This window comes from Phaseolus vulgaris, chromosome 1 (assembly GCF_000499845.2).
Source record: "Phaseolus vulgaris cultivar G19833 chromosome 1, P. vulgaris v2.0, whole genome shotgun sequence".
NCBI classification, from domain to species: domain Eukaryota; kingdom Viridiplantae; phylum Streptophyta; class Magnoliopsida; order Fabales; family Fabaceae; genus Phaseolus; species Phaseolus vulgaris.
In genome coordinates this window covers 3,616,434-3,635,004 of record NC_023759.2, presented here as the reverse complement: position 1 = coordinate 3,635,004, position 18,571 = coordinate 3,616,434, and the positions used below count along the sequence as shown (strand labels likewise).

Sequence of the window (18,571 nt, the reverse complement as noted above, 5' to 3'; positions counted from 1 at the left end):
CTCTAAAGTCTTGTAAAATGTATACTATAATTAGAAAATTAATTTGAGTCTTTAAATTTTTGTATAAGATTATTGGGTCTTGTATTTGAGCTAAAATATAGGATTAAAAGGCTTAAAAGGGAGCACACTTGGCATCCACCTAGGTGCTACATGGCACCTTTCCCTTCCTTTTTTCTAAAGTGTGATTGTCTCCTTCATGAAGGCTTGACACCCAAATGCTTATCCACCCTTCTCCCTTGTGCCACATGTCCTCTCGTGGATTGAGAGTTTTTGAAGTCTTGGATTGCCACATGGCAAACCATTAATGGAGAGTTTTAGAGGTGTCACATGTCACTCCATGAATGGAGAGTTTTTTAGAGTTCCAAGGGTCACTTTGACATCATAATTAGAGAGCTCTTCTTGTAATATTTAAAAACTTGAATTGAGTAATGAATTTCTACCTATTTGGTTTTCAAAATATTACAAGAATGAGGTCGCTTGAGCGACATACTCTGCTGCTAAGTTTGACTTTTTTTTCTCTTTTTGTGCATTTTGAGCCTTCCAGCTTTCTCCTTTTAGCTTATATCATTCTTCCCTATAAACCTAAAATTAACACCAAATTTGATAATAAAATGCTATTATTCAAATAAAGATCATAAAAAATGTAAAAAGGTATAAATTCATAAATTAGGGATTGTTTAATATATATTTTAGCAATTAATATTCATAAGTGTCTATATTTTAATATGAAAAATTACTGAAATTAGACACTTATCACTCTTCCCAACTTAGAATCTTGCTTGTCCTCTAGCAAAGTAAATGAATATATTTGAATTTAAATATCAAAATAATTTTATTCACTAAACAAAAGATTAAATTAGAAACTTATGACGACTTCCAACTTCAAATATAGAAAAGTATAGGGAATATTATATTTTTTTTCCTTCTACTTTATCTCCATAATATTTTACATCACATTATCTTTTCAATTTATAGGTTTATTGTCCTTTAAATTTAAAACATACAGCATAATCAGTAGTACATTTCAAATAAGCATTTAACCATAGTAAGATGTACTTTCGTTGGGTCAAATTGAAAACAAGCATATAAACACACATTGAATATGATGTTTAGCGTAGGCACGATTAAACAAAGCATATAACCAATCATTTAATGGTAAATAGTGTTATCAACTTTACTTGATTCACTTTATATACTAAGAGTTGAGGTTGGATGCATTGATGTCTTCATCTTCTTAGCGTCATTTAACCCTATATATATATTCTATAAAAGATCATTGGCATACTTCATTTGTTGTGTGTATATGACACCATCTATTTGGTTTATCTATAAATCCAGGAGGAATTTAAGTTTTCTAATCATGCTAATTTCAAACTCATTATACATAAACACAAATTTCTTGCAAAGATGTTAGTTAATAGCATTGGAATATAAATAAATTTAAATTTACAAAACATAAATTTAAGTAACAATAAAACCAAGAGAGTAATATTTGCAAAACATGGTAGTATTTATCTTAGTAAGTGAGTTTATGTTAAACTTAATCTCATAAAACCAGTTTAGAAGCTAATAATTGCACCACACTTATATATATATATATATATATATTATAATTTGACCTTATTCCTAGTCGACATGAAATCTTCGATGCCCCTCACACCAATTAATAAACATCTCAAACATGTGATCATATATTTATAGGTGATCTCCTTTGGAAGACTAAGGCATTCCCAAATGTGATCGTGACAGCTTGGAGAGTGCTGCTGGATAGAATCTCAACAAGGTGAGTTTGAGTAGGAGAGGGGTGATGATGGAATCTACGCTATGTGCAATATGTCAGCTTAAGGAGGAGTCTTGTCAACATATATTCTTGGAGTGTAAATATGCACAATGGGTATTGGTCCTTGTGCTTCAAATGGATAGGTATCTCTTCTGTTCAACATAATGATTTAAATCTGCACTTTATGAGTTTTTATCTGAGCAATGCTAGCAAGAAGCAAAACCTGGTATGGAAAGGTGTTTGGGCATCTGTTATTAGGTGTATCTGGGACCAAAGGAACCTGATTGTATTCAAAAAAAGGGCTAGTAGATGCAGAGGAGGTGTTTCAGAAGGCTCAACTCAAATCTTGGCTTTGGATGAAGCACAAGGTGCATTCCTTTACTTATTCTTTCGTAGATTGGATTCTTAATCCAATGCTTTGCATTAGAATTTATAATTAGGACTCCCAGATGTCAAGAGTTTTAAGACTACGACCTTTACTGGATTTATAGTTGGTTGGAGGTGTTGGTGGGTTTGTCACGGCCTGCAGCCGGTGCAAGATGGAAAGGACATATGTGCCTGTATGCAAGGGAGTCAAAATGAATGTTAAGGACATGATGGAGGATTCTGTTTTGATGTGTCTTATAACAAACCAATAGAGGCAGGGTGTATGCTGGTTCAGGGTTCTTTATGAAGGAAACAAAAACTGTGTTTTTTATGTGGTGTTTTGGTTGTTGTGGAAATCCCTAAGTGTGTTTGCTGATCAACTAGTGGCCTCACATGTGGATGCTTGCAGTAGAGGTTGTGGTGATTTAGACATGTTGGGGGATGTAAGTCGAAGGTGTAAACTCCAACCATTCTAAGTGCGAGATGGACCCTGACAAGTAGGAAGTTGGTTTCTGATAAAAGTGAGCTTAAAAGGAGCAAATGGAAGATGCTGCATTGAAGTGATTGATTTTGTGACAAGTGCTACAATTGTGCCATTGCAAGCTGGGTAGAAGGAATGTCAATGAGGCGGTGGAGATAACCAATATTTTGGTGTTTTTTGATGGTTTTGTAGTTGCAGTTTGCAATGCTTATAACATTCCAATACGAGCACGGTGCTAGTTGGAATAAGATGTCTAACTTATGCAGCAAACATTATCTATCTATTGCTTCTGGGGTGTTTGTTCATTTCTTTATTCTTGGAGATTCCTAATGTGGTTTGGTTTATGTAAAAGGGTTGGGATACCCCTTTTATATCCCTCTTAATTTAATTTCATTATTTGCCGATAAAAAAATATATTTATAGGTGATAAAAAAATATAGTTAAAAAAACTTGAGTATGATAAACTCTAAATAACTTTAATAATATTTTAGTAAATCAATTTATTCTTTACTCAACCTCATAAAATATGGTTATAAAATAAGGATTACATCTTATAATATATATATATATATATATATATATTAATTGGTGAAAATCTTTAACTATTTATTTTCTCCTGTAAAATGAAAAAAAAATGTAGTCATTTATATAAAACTTCATGAATTTACTTTAATTTATAAAAAACCAAATTAGAAAAGATAAACTCTCAAATTCATAAGTTTATTGTATACAATGAGAATATTATTATTTTATATGTTTATCTAATTTGTCTATTTTAAAAATATAAATAAATATATATTTTAAGTGTTATTTAAATAAATATTTTTTAAAAGCTATTTATTTCAAAAATACTAATTTTAAGCTTGTGTAATTGCATATTTGAAAAACAAGCAATGCTATATCTTTTAATAATTAAGTCCTATTCACTTTTTAAATAAGTCGTTATTTTAAAATTACATATTTTAAATACGGTTAAATGTACTTATAATTTCGATGTTTTTATATATTTTAGTATATTATATTTTAAAAGTTTTAATGCTATGCTTTCTCATTTTAAAAATGTTTTTTTAGTGTTATAATTAATGTTTTAATTTTTTTTTTTTACCAATTTTACAAAATATTAGACGTAAAAATATTGTACATAATGTTTTCGAAAACGTTTAGTAACACATGTATGAAATTTAAACTGTAATTAATTATTATTACCATTTGTGTTAAGTTTTTCCCTTTTTGAAATCTCGGCTTGGAATGCGACTGCAACAAATTTTGAACTGTAATGTTAGAGACAGGCAAGGTGAGTGAAAAGTCTAAAACGAACTCTCTCACGCCAATGCACACTGGATGACGTGTCGTACCTACCGCTATATAAATACAAATCTGCCGTTTTGCCATTTTTGATTTTTGACTTCAATAGCCTCCACTCTTCTTCGAGCGGGAACTCGACATTTTTACCTCTTGCGTCTCTCTCGCCCTATCTTCTTCTTTGCATGTCTCTCTGCTTCTAGGGTTTTGAATTTGCTCTTCCTTTCGCAATTCGCGGTGACCGCCGCCATGAATCTGCTCCACGGCTCCAAGGTTTGGGTCGAGGACCGGGATTCTGCTTGGCTGCCAGCTGAAGTGCTCGATTCCGACGGTAACAAGATTCTGCTGCTAACTGATTCCGGCAAGAAGGTGAGCGAGTTCACACGATGTTGCGAATTTGTATTCGGTGGTGATTTTGGTAATTTGAGGAGGTTTTTTGTGCAGTTGTTTGCTTCTAAGGAGAAACTGTTCCCGCGGGACGCTGATGAAGAGGAGCATGGTGGATTCGAAGACATGACGCGGTTGGCGTACTTGAACGAGCCGGGAGTGTTGTTCAATCTTCGAAGAAGATACGAGCTCAATGATATCTATGTGAGTGTTTGATTTTGGATAGTTGGTAGATGCTGAATTCCCGTTGACTAGAGGTTTAGGCTTTGACTGATAGATATTTTTATTGTTGGAAAATGTACTCATACGGAAGTATTGTTTTAGATTTTAGCAGCTTTTAATTTTTCGAGTATGGTTACTTGCTTGTTTGGATAACAAGTAAAATCAATTCCAGGCAACTTGACGTGTGTTTGAATGTAAAACACGTAACTGAGGTTAATTAAATATATATCTCAATCGTATTCAACGGTTCAATTCTACTATAATTTAAACAAAACAACACTGTGAATTTGTGACTAAATATTTGCAAATCCAAGCACAGCACAACCCACCTCTGGATTAGGTGTCACCCTCACCAAATCCGCCCCAGATGATTCACACCCTTGAACTAGGACTGCAAAACAGAAGAAGAATGGAACGATAAAACATCTCCAAACTTTTTTGTTTTTAATATACTTGTTTTGGGAACAATTTTCAAAATTTATTAGAAATTCTGGTCGAGAAACTGATTACTGAGTAGTGTAGAATTGTATTAAAAATATTCTTATTGCCAAAGAATAAGAAGTATATATAAACATACCCATAGTATATACTTTTTTGGTATTTTTTTATATTAAATTATTGCTTTTGTTTATTGATCACGTACTAGAATAATCAAATTCAAATCTATTAACTAATTTAAATAAACCGCAGGTTTTGAAACTTCAGTTGTCCTTTTTGGGATTTCAGTGACTGAACTTTTTTGATTTTAATGCATTCGCAGTTGCTAATATTAACTGAACCATTTTGATTTGTTTGTGTGAACTGTCATTTTATGCTTTTTTTTCCTGTCACTCTTTTCTTTGCTAGACATATACAGGGAGCATTTTAATAGCCGTTAATCCGTTCACAAAGCTTCCACATTTGTATGATTCTCATATGATGGACGAATATAAGGGAATTCCACTGGGTGAGCTTAGTCCACATGTTTTTGCTGTCGCTGATGCATCTTACAGGTGAGTGCACATTTAGTGTGTTATATTTTCAATTTTTACACTATTTGCTACTTGCCATTTTATGTTGTAAATTTGTGAGATTTTGTTGGTCATGATTTAGAGCAATGATGAATGAAGGTAAAAGTCAGTCTATCTTGGTCAGCGGCGAAAGTGGTGCTGGAAAAACTGAGACAACAAAATTGATCATGCAGTATCTTACCTTTGTTGGTGGACGTGCTGCTGGTGATGATAGAACAGTTGAACAACAAGTTCTTGAAGTAAACAATTATTGAACTCAATCAATCATGAATTCAGAGATAATTTATTTCTAAGTTTCATTTGCTATTTAAAATCAATGTGGGATGCTAATTTCTCTATTACATGATTCAGTCCAATCCACTTTTAGAGGCATTTGGTAATGCAAGGACTGTTAGGAATGACAATTCAAGGTGAATTTGGTTCTCTCTTTTGTGTTTATAATTTTTTTCTACTCTACTTGCATTTTATCTTCTTTTAATCCTAGGCAATATTCTAGTTTGTTTAACAAATAAGACTGGTTTAGTGTGTGGAATTTTAGGATTTGGCTCACGAATAGTATATCCCTATAGCATCCTTAGCTAGGGTGAAATTTTATGGAAACAAATTGTTGAAGAAAACATGTTCAATATGTGACATTTTTTAATTAGTATCCCATCAAGTGGGGAGTGTTTTGAGAGGGATTCTTTGTTTGTATTTTTTTCTTCTTTATGTAGCTCTTAGGTTGATTGGCAGATTTGTTTTTTAATGGGATTTCATTAGGTTTTATTCATTTGAGTGTTTGTTTGGGGAAAATTATTTTCCTGGAAATAATTGTTGTTTTCAGAACTCCTTTATGAAAAGTGATTATTTCTCTAAATCAAGTTAAATCCAACATGCACTGGTGTATTGGGTGTATTATATAATGGGGACCAATAACTTGTCTTAATAAGTGAGTTTATTCCTAATTAATCTCACAAAACCTGTTTGTAAGGTGAGGATTGCACTTCAGTTATATATTATACTTTTAACTTTATTCTTGGTCGATGCTGGATGTCCAACACATCCTCTCACGTCGAGAAATGAACATCTCGAGCGTGGGATTAATGATTATGGATGGTAGGAGCCCAATAGCGGTGACCACAACTCCAATGTCTATCTCAACTTCACAAAACTAACTTGTAAGGTGAAAATTGTATCCCACTTGTATATATATTATAATTTAATCTTATTTCTAGTCGATGTAAGATTTCTAACAACTGGTAGTCTTGTACAATTTAATGTAAAGAAACACAATATTTTTATTTTGTGGTATTGGAACCAATGCAAATGAAAAGACACATGTTATCTTATCAATTGGATGGATGCGTTATGTTAAAACTCATAAAAAGACACACCTTATTGTAATTGAGGTTGAATAGAAGATAATGGCCTTTGGTGATGAGTCAAAAATTGTGTAAAAAATTCATCATATACATATGTCGTGGAGGCCTATGGCAGAAGCCATAGTGGACAAAAAGGTATATATTCAAAAACATAAAAAAATAAATTAAAAATAACGTAAATATATAGCAACAACTATCATAAACTAAAATTGAAGAAAATATCACAAATCTCCAATGAACAATGTCATAACATTCATTGAAGTTTCATAATCTCATCATATAAAGTGATAAACTTAACAGTTCAGAAAAAGACCTACAAAAAGATATAACTATAAGAATAGTTTTTTTTTTAAAAAGAGAACGATAATTTTGAAGTTTTTAAAAAAGAGCTCATGTAAATATTCAACAGATGAATAACAAGTATAGCAACATAGAGGATTAATATAGAGAAAAAAAAGGAGAACAAGAGATGGAGAAGAAGAAATCTTAAGAAATCATGAACAAAGACTAGCAAGGAAAATAAAGAAATAATTAAACAAGAGATGGTTAAGATTTCTGGTGTGGGTGGTGGCTGGAGAAGTCTCGTTGAAGTTGCTTGGCAGCAGCTTCAGTGGTTTGCTGGTGAGAGGAAAGTATAAATTCTAGGTTTCTTCTCTTTTTCAAGGTTTACTAGAGTTATGACAGATAGGAAACTTTGAATATTCTTATAAAGGGAGTTCTAAATAATTTTTTTGAAATGGGTCAAGATATAACCCTAAATCGAATTATTTAAAACAAAACATAAAACCCTGTGAATTTCTGCAATGGGTGCGGTAAAATGCAGTGGGCATGGTAGGCATTGTGATAAACAATGCCAAAAAGCTTCAAATAGCATATGGCAATGAAAGGCAAAACATCCATGCCATACTGGTATGACGTCACCATAACAGTTCTTTTGACAACATTTGTTGAAATCACTCAACTCTCATACTTCATGGTAGTTTTTGTCTTTAGTTCTGGGGTTTGAACTTGTCAAAACCATGCTACTCATTATGTATTTTAGGAAGTTTTTTATTTTATCCTTGTTGTAATTTTATTCTTTATTATAGGTGTATCTTGCTATTAATACTAGGGTTATGCATTTAAAAACAATCCCATAATTATAGGGATTTGTTTCCTTAGAATTAGCTCTATATATTTCCTAAAATAACCAAGACACTCATGTATTTATGGGTTCAATGACCACATTATTGAAATACCATAGAAATATATTATTCTTTCTAGAGTTGAGATGGTATCAAAACCTATCTTAGTGCGTTTTGTTGGGCATATCGTGTCACCCACCTCTATTGGGTTGCCATCAAACTACCCACAAATATATAGTCCTATGCTTGAGATGTCTATTTCTCATGTGATGGGAGTGCGTTGAAGATCCCATATTGACTAGAGATAAGATCAAATTAATATATAAATTGTAACAAACATTATCTTATAAACTAATTTTGTGAGGTTGAATTATGCTTACACTCACTTACTAGTGTCACCCACTATTGGGTTCACAAATATCTAGTCCTATGCTAGAGATGTCTAGTTCTCGGCATGAGAGGTGCATAGGGAATTCCACATCGACTAAAGAGAAGGCCAATGTACAATATATAAATTGGAGCAAACCTTACGTTAAAAGCCGATTTTTTGAGGATAGTTAGGCTTTTTTGGAGATTCTACATCGACTAGAGATAAAGACATTTCATAGTATATAAGTGAGTGCAAACTTCTCCTTATGAGCTGTTTTTATAAAGTTGAGTTAGACTTAAATCCACTTCTTAATAGGCTTAAATTCAATTTCTTAATATGACATCAAAACCTATCCTAACGATGTTTCTTAGGCGTATCCTGTCACCTATCAGACCACTGTTAGATCTCGATATGTGGGGGTTCATAGGATAATGTCAAATTATATTATATAAATTGGAACAAATCTTACCTTATAAGCTGATTTTGTAAGGTTAAGTGGAACTTAAATTCCAGTTCCTAATAGTACTCATGTCATGTTATCTTATCAAGTGGGTTCGCTCCCTCATGTTCTTGTCAACCAAATACTGCATTCAATCTTGTTCAGTCAATGTTTTCTTTTTTACCCCTTCATATCTTTGGGTCTATGTTTATCCATAATCTAGTCCTTGGCTTTGCTTACTTTCAGCCTGCACTCATGAATGAGTTTTCCTAGTTTATACTATATATCAAAGGGGTCATAAATGCTGTTGACTCTTCATCATTATCTAATGTTTTGGTGATGTTTCTTTGTCTACGATTCATTATCTTTTGAGTGTGTCCAAGTCTTTACCCCTCCATCCTATTCCTATTCAGTATCATTCACCAGAGCTGCCTCATTATTATATTGAAGAAGATCCTCCTCTCTGCAGTATTATTTAATGGTGGCTATGTTGGTAACATGAGGAATGCGGGTCATGGTTTTCAACAAATGGCAAAAAACTAGACCGAAGGAATTAGGCCATGTGGCCCGGGAAAGAGTTTAAAACCCTAAAACAAGCAGAAAGTCACGCTACACTACTCCTTCATGAGTCATGATATCCAACCTCCCACACTCTGGTGATTTCCAACCTTCTAGAACCTCTGTCCTACTTTATCTGTTCAACAAAATTGTCTGCCTTTTTTGTTTTTTTGTTTCCTATTTGGTTTTCTAAAGTTATTTTTTTACTTCTTAATTATTACTTTTGGTTTTCTTTAATTTTGTTAGTTATTTTTCTGCTCTATTATTATTTTTTGTTTTCTTTAATTATCATTATCAATTCTGTTTTTGTAATTATTTTTTTTAAAATTTATAGCTTTCTAATATTTATGATGAATTTTAATTTTTCTATTTGTATTTAATATTTAGATTTCCAACTTTTTTCAGTTCTATTTTCTTCTAATTTTTTAAATTATTTTTTATTCTGTTTATTCCTATTTTTGATTGATTTGCTGCTTTTCATTCGGGTTTTTAATTCTTTTGAACTCGTGAACTTTATGAAATTGAGTGTTTAGTAGTTTATGACATTTTTCTTATGAGACATGATGTGTTTTCTTTGGATTAATCCATATTTGGTTAGTATTTTTAGTTTTTTATTCATTTCTGTTTTTTTGTGTGGGTGAATCTAATTTTTAGTTTGTATGCCATAGGCTGACATGCCATCCTCCATACGTGAATGGATGATTTTTGTCTCACTGCCATAGCATGCCATTGATAACACTGCTTCTGAATCCTGTATATATTTATCAGTGTTGGTGTCCTCGTCCTTATGCCAGCACCAATTACTGATGGGATCTCCCCAACTTACAATATAAGCACTTTGTATGTTTTTTGTGAAGAAAAGAACCCCAAAAAATATGAATTATATACTTTGAATAAAGTTATGTTCACCTATCTTGAAATAGTTTTCTTAGTATTGTAGTTTTTTCTATCATATTGAGTCTGACGTTAAAAAAAATCGAGGGACTCCATTTTTTAACGTTTTATATTATTTTTAATTTGCTTTTTCTTAATTCTTAAAGAAATATGAATATATTTATTTATATTTATAATACTAGTGTTTGAAATGTCCATTCATTTTGAGATGTTGGCTAAGTGTCTCAGCCATCTGGAAGTGTCAGGTTAAATATCCAAGTTAATAAAAAATTTTAAAATTGTTTTGCACATGTTATACAACTGTTGGAGAGGATTTGATATGGGAATGCTAAAAGGAGTGGTTGAGCTTCATAACAATGAAATAGACTTTTGAATACAAACGTATTTAGTGGACTATCATTTTGGGTTGTTTTGACATGATTTTATGTTTTTGTGCTAAACATATTTATAGTCAAGGAGTGGAATTTGTAATGTACTCTTCCATATATATTATTGCTCATAGCCTCTCATTATCTCTATGTTATTTGGTTGCAGTCGTTTTGGGAAGTTTGTTGAAATTCAGTTTGATTCAAATGGTAGAATATCTGGTGCTGCAATTAGAACTTACTTACTGGAAAGATCACGAGTTGTGCAGATAACGGATCCCGAGAGAAATTATCACTGCTTTTATCAGTTGTGTTCATTTGAAAGGGTATTTAATTTCTTTGAGGCCTATTATATTTTGCTGTTGGGTTGGAGTGGGTTTAGTAATGAAGCATGTGCGATAGTTTGCATTGTGCATGTGCAGGCTATGATTTTGATAATATCATGTTCAGACCATTAAGTGTTATAGTTTGTAATTGGGATGCCTCATTTTAGGATGCAGAGAAGTACAAGTTAGGACATCCGAGTCACTTCCACTATCTAAATCAAAGTAAAGTCTATGAATTAGATGGTGTACGCAACTCAGAAGAATACCTGAAGACAAGGAGGGCAATGGATATTGTTGGCATTAGTCACGCAGATCAGGTGTAATATTGTTTCCTTCAGTGCATTTCTTGCTTCATTGCATGCTTTTGTGGTTCAATGGACAGTTTTATTGATGACTAGCCCTTTTCTAATAATCATCCCTTCTTCCTATTATCAGGAATCCATATTTCGTGTGTTAGCTGCAATTTTACATGTGGGCAACATTGAATTTTCTCCTGGAAAAGAGCATGACTCATCGGCAGTAAAAAATGACAAATCAAGATTTCATTTACAGATGGCTGCTGATCTTTTCATGTAGGTGGTTTATATTTTGTTAATTTTAATCTTGTTGTCATTAAATGAGTCATAACTAGGTTGAATTTATTTGATTCAAGCATTTGCGCTCAAAACTCAAATGCACAAGTTTTAAATATGCAAACATTTTATGATGCTGATTTATTAATTTCTGGTAGTATGACCGTGTCAAGTATATAGGCAATTTATGCAACTGAAGTACGGTAGGACAAAAAGTTAATGGAAAAATTTTGTATAGGAAAAAGTAGAGTTTATCTATCAACAGTCTATGCTATTGATCTGTGTAGTATCGACAGGAATACCAAATGAATTGGATGATTGTTGTTTCTCTTTTAAGATGTATTATGGTCATAATTTATAGAATTTTTTTTCCATTTCTAACTGAATAGCTTAATTTTTTTTAATTTGCTAGGTGTTATGGCTGAGAGTGAGTAACTCCTTTATCTGTTGTATTCTGTTAATTCGTTAGAGCTGTCATTACCAGTTGATTTCTGTAAGTCAGTTAGCTGATAGCTTTCACTGTCCGCTGTCATGCCAAATAATGGGCTGGTTTGTTTGTGTTTTTTTTTTTAAATAAGTGATTATTTAATAAAAAACAGATTTCTGCTTGTTTTGTGTGTTTGTCTAATCTTTTAAAAAAGCAGTTTTCTGCATACTTAAATAAACAGTTCTTATTTACTTCTTACATAAATAAACTGGTTCAATATTATATATATTTTTTTCATTTGTTAACTGAATGGCTTAATTTTTTTCACTTTGCTTGGTGTTGTGAGCGAATAACAACTTACCCGTTGTATTCTATTATTAGTTTGTTACAGTTGTCATTATCAGTTGATTTCTGTTGGTCAGTTAGTTACAGCTCTCACTGTCTGGGTGTTATGTCTGATTCTGTCAGTTAGATGAGCTTCTGTAGTCTGTAAATAGTCGTTGTATAGACAAGAGCTCATCACTTTTACAAACTATCTGTAATCACTTGGGGTTTAGGGTTAAAAAAAAAAAAAAGTTGGAGTGCCAACATAGTTGAGATGCCAAATAACAGTGATACTTTAACACTTCCATCTTTTGATAAAAAATACAAAGTTTTCATTTCTCTATATATTTCTGTTTTTCTTTTAATAGGTGTGATGTAGACCTACTGCTGGCAACATTGTGTACTCGTTCAATACAAACTCGTGAAGGAAGTATCATCAAGGTCCTTGATTGCAATGCTGCTGTTGCTGGCCGTGATGCTTTGGCGAAAACTGTTTATGCCCGTTTATTTGATTGGTATACATGTGGTGAATGCAAAATTGGGATGTAGTTTTTTAATGCATTGTTTCCGATGACATTCTTTTTTTATGGTGTTTTAACAGGCTTGTTGATAAGATCAATATGTCTGTTGGGCAAGACATCAATTCCAAGATACAGATTGGAGTTTTGGATATTTATGGTTTTGAGTGCTTTAAGGATAACAGGTATTTTGTCTTCCGATTGTTTGTCATTTATAGGAGTTCTTTTCCCCTTTTGTGTGTATACATGGATTGTGGAGTGTTAGACAAACAGAACAGGAGAGAAATGACTCAGTTTGAAGACTAATATAGTCGTGAAATTTCTCCCAAACTTCATAGGAGTGAGTCTATCAGAGAACACGATAGAGAACCGATTTAGAAAGAGTAGATTGAAGCCAAACAAGTAACAGTTGATCATGAACTTCCCATGCATTATATTCAGGATTAAGACAATCAATTATGCGATCCTCTTTTGGGAGAAAATGCTGTTGAACGACGGGATTAAGCACAAATTGCTGTATCTTATGTGCTTTAATGACCAGGTCCACCATATTGCCTCCAAAGGAGATAGTTTGAATCATCCAGCTTCTCAGCAATGGAAGTTGGAAAGGAGTGCGACACCGTAGCCATTGAGAACAGTGCAAACAGAACCCAAAATCTGGGAAGAGGAAGTGGCGCCGAAAAAATGGCTCTAGATACTATGTTATGTTAGATGAACAAAACAACAGAGAACTGTTTAACAAACTGAATGGTATGCATTTGAAAGGAGAAGTTTGCACAAATATTTAGCTAACTACTTACAACACAAGAGATAGCTAACTGCCTTTGCTGAAAATGTTACACGAGATAGCTGTTAGCAATAGCCAACAACTCTGAATACGTATTACAATTGTGTATATACAGAATAACTAACTACATTATGGAGAGTAGAACTGAGTAGGTTCACTGTGTTTGTTACTTTCTGGATCATTCTTCTGAATGCTAGTCACTTTTCTTAGGTTTTTCATGTATCCAAGACCTGTTTTGTACTTTCACTAGCAGGAAAATGCTTTTTGCTCAGACTTTCATTAGTATCATGCATGGATTGTCCACACCAAAAGGAATTACGCACAGATTGTTTTTCTTTGTATTCACATTGTTTGTTTTTTATTTGCTTGCTGCAGTTGTTTGTTGATTTACTGACCTTTTCTATATGATTGTTTTGCTCATCTAAATAAAATTCACCTCCAACAGTTTTGAGCAATTTTGCATCAATTTTGCAAATGAAAAGCTTCAGCAACATTTTAATGAGGTATCCATATATCATTGTATTTTAAATTGCATTCACTAAGCTTATCAAATATTTCATTTTCTTAATTTGAATTTTGTTGTTTTTTTTTCTCCTTTTGCTTACTGTCTTGTCATTATTTCCAGCATGTATTCAAGATGGAACAGGAGGAGTATGGCAAAGAAGAAATTAACTGGAGTTACATTGAATTTGTAGATAACCAAGATGTTTTAGAGTTAATTGAAAAGGTTTGTATTTTTTTGTTCTTTTAATATTTTTATTGTCTTTTTAGGTGCAAATATTCTTTAGTCTATGTATTGACATTGCTGTGTAGCATTATTTTGCATTTTCATACATAGAGGTCAGAAATAATGGTATATGAGAAATTATGAAGTACATGAGGTTAGAGATGGAAATTGTAAGAAGATCTATATTAGGATGGATGCTATTCAGCTATTCAGAAATTTGTCAAAAAACCATTTTGTCTGATCCTATGCTCTCTAGGTCTCATGTTTGGGTCTCAACATTTTTTAACAAATAAATTCTCAAAGACTACCTTATATAGGGTACAGATAATCATGATTATTTTAAATAAGGTGATATAGTTTCATGTGGTGGTGCAATGTTAATGCATACATGTTATTGATGATTACATTGCATTGTCTTGATTTCAATTAATATGTATGCCTTTATTTTCAGTTTCTTATGGATTCATTATTGCATTCTTTTGCAGAAACCCATTGGTATCATTGCTCTGTTGGATGAAGCTTGGTACAGTTTGAGTTCTTCAATATGAATCGGTGTATATTCATTTATTGTAAATTCAGACTTCATCCTGAATTCCTTCTTATTGCAGTATGTTTCCAAATCAACTCCTGAAACATTCTCAACCAAGTTGTTTCAGCATTTCCGATCTCATCCTAGGTTGGGAAAGGAAAGTTTTCACAAACAGATTTTACTGTTTCTCATTATGCTGGAAAGGTGAGTACGTGTTACTGGACTTTCTCCTGATTCAGACACATGTTGTGACATATTACAATGTTTAAGGAGATCTTCCACTATTTTTATGTAGTCACGTATCATACAGATACCTTTTTAGACAAAAATCGTGATTATGTTGTAGTAGAACATTGCATCTCTTATCTTCTTCAAATGCCTTTTGTTTTGGTCTATTTCCTTTGCTACCTGAAGAATCTTCAAGATATCATACAAGTTTCTTCAGTAGCTGCCAGATTTAAGGTGTGTAGATTTTCATCTTCTAATATGTTCTTTGAGCTAGGAGAGCATATATGACAACATGTTTGGAGACTAAATTTATATATTTGAAAATCATTTCATGTATCTGATCTTTTTTGGGGACCTGGGTTTCTTGTTTGTGTTAGCAACAACTTCAAGCATGATGGAGACCCTAACTCAACAGAGCCTCACTACTACGATGTGTGAAACAAATTCTTTGAATCGACCGCAATATTTGAAATGCAAGTGTCATACCCAGTTACGCTGTGGGTTAGTATTTTAGACGTTCCTTTATTCAAGCTGTTGAAACAGATACAGATTGCCAATGTCTATTTGTAAAATGTTATCTTGGGTGTTATCTAATCAATGTTATGAAAAATTGTTTTTTTGGGCCATTTCATACAACAATACACTTAGTGTATAACTTATAATTGGGTTTTTTGTTGTTATTGATGGTAAGGTATAACTTATAAAAAGTTTGTCATTTTTTACTTCCAACTGCATGTGTAAAAGAATTGTGGGGTTGATTAAATTTTTTGAAATAGATGACTTTGATTCACTTGCTTATTTCCGATTTAGTATCCATTAGAATGTCATTTTTGGCATATCTCTATTTTATTAGGTTCTTGGCTGTTCGGATAAGTCTGGCTGGTTATCCACTCGAAGAACTTACTCAGAGTTTGTGGATCGTTTTGGGTTGATAGCCCTGATTTATGGTGGAAGGTGAGTTCATTAAATTAATTTTCACATTAATCGTAAGTATTAAATGACTCCATAACTGTATTCCATGATTTTCAAGTCGAGTAAAGCTACAAGTCAAGAAGTTTATTTTGTGGGCTTGTAGTAGCAGTACTTGTATCATTAGTGTAAATGAGATTGTTAGCAAGGTTATCAGACTTGAGAGTCTATGTAGACTCGTGGGAGGTTTGTAACTTGACCATAACCTGACTGGGAAGAGTCTATTTCACATAAAATTCAACAAAAAGATAACATTCATGATATCATTCCACAATATTAAATAAATAAGTTATACAATTCACAAAAATATTAGTTCAAAGAGTTCATGCATTCACCAACAAAATATTAGTTCTTAAGTGATAAGATAATAATTAAATAACTAAAGAAGGCAAATATTATCAAGTTTTCATCTATCCTCGTATGAATATTGCTTATAATGTGTCAACCCAGCCTTCCTAGTCTCCTTGTTTGCTCCTCCTCTTCTCAATCGTTGCATCTGCCTCCAGTGTCTTCTCTGTGACTTTCTGTTTTCTCCACGACTGCATCTGGTATCTCAGTGAGTGCTTGTAGTCTTTGGTGGTTCTTATTTCTACAGAGTGCTGCGTTCTGATATGATTCTAGAAAGGCTTGCTTTCTTGACTCTGACAATGAATATTCTATCTTCTTTCCTTTCTTCACACAACTACATAAATTATCAGAGTAGTGGTTATCGCACTACAGCATTTTCAGGGCCAGCAGCTATGTGGCATTCTCAAGGATTTAAAGCAGTAGTGATTATTTTCTGGGTAATAGACTTTTGACTTGAGATTCATCCCTACACAACTACACAGCCCTTTATCAATTTTGAGGAGGAATGGGAGCCTTGGATCCATCATGTAAAACTGCTTGTGGTTCTCAATTTGGTCCTAATTTGACTAGTTTACTGGTTATTGGTCAATTTTAACAATTCTACCGAACTACTGGGTTATCTCAAAGAATTGCCAATCTGTTCTGATTTAAATATAGTTAGGATATGTATAATATTGTTGGCAATTGTAAATTTGAACTGAAACTTGGAGAAGGAGAAGAAATGGTAAAACTTTGATTTACATCTGCTGTTTATTTGGAGATTATATTGTCACATTGGTAAGGATTGTGGAAAAGTGTGGTCAATGAAAGGTTTTATCCTTTCCTGGCATCAATTATTATTTTCTAATTGACATTCATTTGATGCATGTGCAACAATTTTGGGCTTCATATTTAATAAAACTGTATTCTGGTTATAGTTATGATGATAAAGCTGCAACTGAGAAAATTTTGCAAAGTTAAGCTTGAGATTTAGGTATGCTTCCCTAGAATGTGTTTGCGATATTGCTCCCAACAAAGCAGGATGTAAGTGTTTCTAGGTTTTTATTTTGCTGTTGTTCAGTTAGTAGGACAAAGTATTTCCAGGCTGGCCAAATTGGTATTTTGGACTCAAGACGTGCTGAGTTTTAGACAATGCTGCAAAGTGTATTCAGCGATGAGGACATTTATTAACTCAGTATTTCACAATTTAAGATCTGCTGCGTTTCTCTTCAGGCATGCTGCAGGGGTTATTTTTCCTTATGCAGTTATTACTGTATACTATCTTGTTAACATGTTGCCTTTACTTTTGCACTTATTTCTGCTGTTGATTGTTTGACATGGGTTCAAATCATGGAAAAGTCTATTCAGTTGTGTAGGGGTAAGGTTGCATAATCTGCCTTAAATCCTCTAGTTTAGATGCTATGCTAGTGCACAGCACATGTTTACTATCCACGGTCATCTCTCGAATGGCATTGTAGTTGAGTAAATTTCATATGGTTATAAAGTAGTTCTGAATTGGCTTGATTAATATAGGATGGGTTAATTGAATTGTCTAATTCCATATTCACTAAATCAGTAAGAAGTCAATCCTTAATTATTTGTTGTTTCCAAACATTTGGCTTTCATTGGTTGGCTTTTTTTTAAGTCAACTCATTCAAAGTTGTTGTTAGAATAACATGGAATGCAAGTTATATGCATTTTGTTTCTTAGAACTAGTAGTCAAACTGCGTTCCTCATTATGTATTTTATGAAGATTTTAATTTTATCCTTGCTATAATTTATTCTTTATACAATATTATCATGCCATTAGTTCTAGAATTATGTATTTAAATCATTCCATAATACTGGAATTTTTCCTTAAAATAAGTTCTCTATATTTCCTAAAATAATCAACATGGTCATGTATTTATTGGTCCAATGACCACATTATTGTAATAAATAAGTATATTATTCTTTCTAATTTTGAGATGGTGTATCATAGCTCCTGACCTTTTGGAGTCTCTGACTGTTTCTATCAACCCTAAAACACAATCTTCATTGTTGTGCCACTCTAATCTCTATTGCAGCCGTTATTGCTGCATAATCCACCTATATGAATGAGATCATGAAATTTTGGAATGGAAACTGAGGACAATTTCAGACTGCTGGAGAATTGCAAAATGTCCAACCCACACATTT

At 32.8% G+C, this 18,571-nt stretch overlaps 1 pseudogene; it reads left to right on the top strand.

Moving 5' to 3' along the window:
• The first annotated feature begins 3,894 nt into the window (after window positions 1-3,894).
• Window positions 3,895-18,571, top strand: part of LOC137815348 (myosin-15-like) — a 25,166-nt pseudogene continuing 10,489 nt past the window's right edge.